This window comes from Limulus polyphemus, unplaced genomic scaffold, assembly GCF_000517525.1.
Source record: "Limulus polyphemus unplaced genomic scaffold, Limulus_polyphemus-2.1.2 Scaffold4541, whole genome shotgun sequence".
Lineage (NCBI taxonomy): Eukaryota > Metazoa > Arthropoda > Merostomata > Xiphosura > Limulidae > Limulus > Limulus polyphemus.
Genome location: NW_013670151.1, coordinates 64,514 through 66,668, shown reverse-complemented (window position 1 = coordinate 66,668; position 2,155 = coordinate 64,514). Strand labels below are relative to the sequence as shown.

At 36.8% G+C, this 2,155-nt stretch overlaps 1 protein-coding gene across 2 annotated transcripts in view; it reads left to right on the top strand.

Moving 5' to 3' along the window:
• Positions 1-2,155, top strand: part of LOC106471321 (neprilysin-1-like) — a 56,305-nt gene that overhangs the window by 8,478 nt on the left and 45,672 nt on the right. The gene's annotated exons all lie outside the window — the stretch shown is intronic.

Sequence of the window (2,155 nt, the reverse complement as noted above, 5' to 3'; positions counted from 1 at the left end):
TTTTCTTCATTACCCATTCAAGCCGTCTCCAAGAATAACTAAAAAGAAAAGCTGTCTTAGTTGTATAGATACCTTTTAAACACACAATTGTAAAATGTATTTTATTAAGTGTTTTAATCCAATATTTGTGTGACTTAATAACAAGAAATATTTCACCATTTTAACGCTCTGACACCTGCCCTTGAGCCGGAACGTTGCACGGTGCCTGACGCCAGCTCCAGAGGGAGAGTGACAGAGAGTGTGCTGGGCGGTCTGAGAAGGCTCTACCAGTGAACAAGGGGTGGGGTGGGTCAAAAACAGCCAGAAAGTTTTATGACACTCTGGGAGTTTGTTTATGAAAGACAATTTCGAGTGTAAACAGCAAAACTTTTGTTATATACATATTTTTAGCTTTAGGGGTGGGACTTAGCTCCAATTTCAGGTGCTGGAGCTGCATTTAGGCACATAGACAAATTTGGACTTAACCTCAACTGACATAACTTTATCAAACATCAACAAAACTAATTTTGATTTAGTTTAACCTTTTTCTCAGCTGGAAAAAAACTACCAAAAAAAAATCATCTTGCAATAAATACCCTGAGAAAGACACTATGACATTTTTGAGGTTCGCACATCAAGCTCTCTCAAGTTACAATACAAAAATAAACTAGACCAGTATCAGTAACCATACTTATAGGACTCAGTTATAAGTACAATAAATACGTAGAATTGAGAACATCTTGATATATAATTAGACAATAAACCTAGCATTATTTGTAGACAATAACAGTAGACAGAGCAGAATTTTCTTGACAATAAACAACAGAAGAGTAGTATTCATAAACAGGGAACAGCAGAAGTTAGTTATGTTTGTCAAGTTTACGTGTCTGTAGAAATATGTTTATTCTGAGATATGTTCTACAGAGGTTGAGCATATTATATTAAAACATATTTGGAGTCTCCATAGTTAAAGTCTGTCCACGTCCCCCCGCCCAGTCATGATCTACCTAAAGAAAGTGTATCTTCACAATAGCCATACAGATTTATATCCAAAACACACCACTCCTCCCTGCAGGGTTTCCATAATCCAGCTATTGTATGACCATAGTTTCTCAGCTATCTTTCTGTGTCTGGTGTCTAAACTGTTATGTCTTTGTAGGGAATAGCGTGAATAACTATTTAACTCTCCAACAGAGACAGTTGAAATGAAAGTATGACTGGAAGTCTTATCTTGGTAAATCCATTCATTGTTTTCTTCCTTTCTGTCTAACATTGATATTTCTGTGTGGTAATAAGGGCTCAAAATGTTGGTTTGATAGTAAGAAAGTTCACATAGACATTTGTACCCTGATCCTTAACTTGTCCTTGGCGCAATATCCAGCGATGATCATGGCATAGCTTCACGACATGCTGTGTACCACTTTCGGAAAATGGCACGAGATGTTTTACTCTTATTAAGGTACACATACGATTCGCCGACTGTCATCACGTACTGATCTTTTCCCCTGACTAAATACTGCTCGTACAGTTCTATACAGTTGGTTTTCCTCTCCTGGATATATCGTGGAAGTAACTTGTGTAACTTTTTCAGACTTTTTTTGATTACGTTGTGTATTGTTGCCATGGGCACATAGACGACTTTTGTCACTGACCCTTGTGTTCGTGGGTTCTCAATACGACGCATTTTGCTTACTATAGCTAAGATACGACTTGTTGCAGGTCTATTTCTGGATGATCCCGATGCCTCATGTTGATCCATATTCCATTGTTTGTCAATGTCATTAAGTACAAGGGATATCTCCATATTGGAAATTCGAAATCCTCGATATAAATGCATCTTTATGATCTGAGTGCATGAACTTGCGTCGGAAAGAATTGTAACATGCCCTTCCCAAACAAGATCAAACAAAATTTCATTTATATAAAAACTATACATTAGCTTCAAGTACAACTGAAGTAACATATGCGATTGAATGGAAAAGTGTATAACATAATCATTTTTTTCCCTCTTCACAAAACAAGAAGATTCTGAACGTAAACATGCTCTGGCCCAGACTAATTCTTAATGTTTCAAGTGTTATCCAACCACATCTTAAGCATTGTCCAAATCATAGACAAAACGCAGCTATGGATAAAGGTCGTGAAATATTTCTTCTTCTATTTGTGTTCACATAAT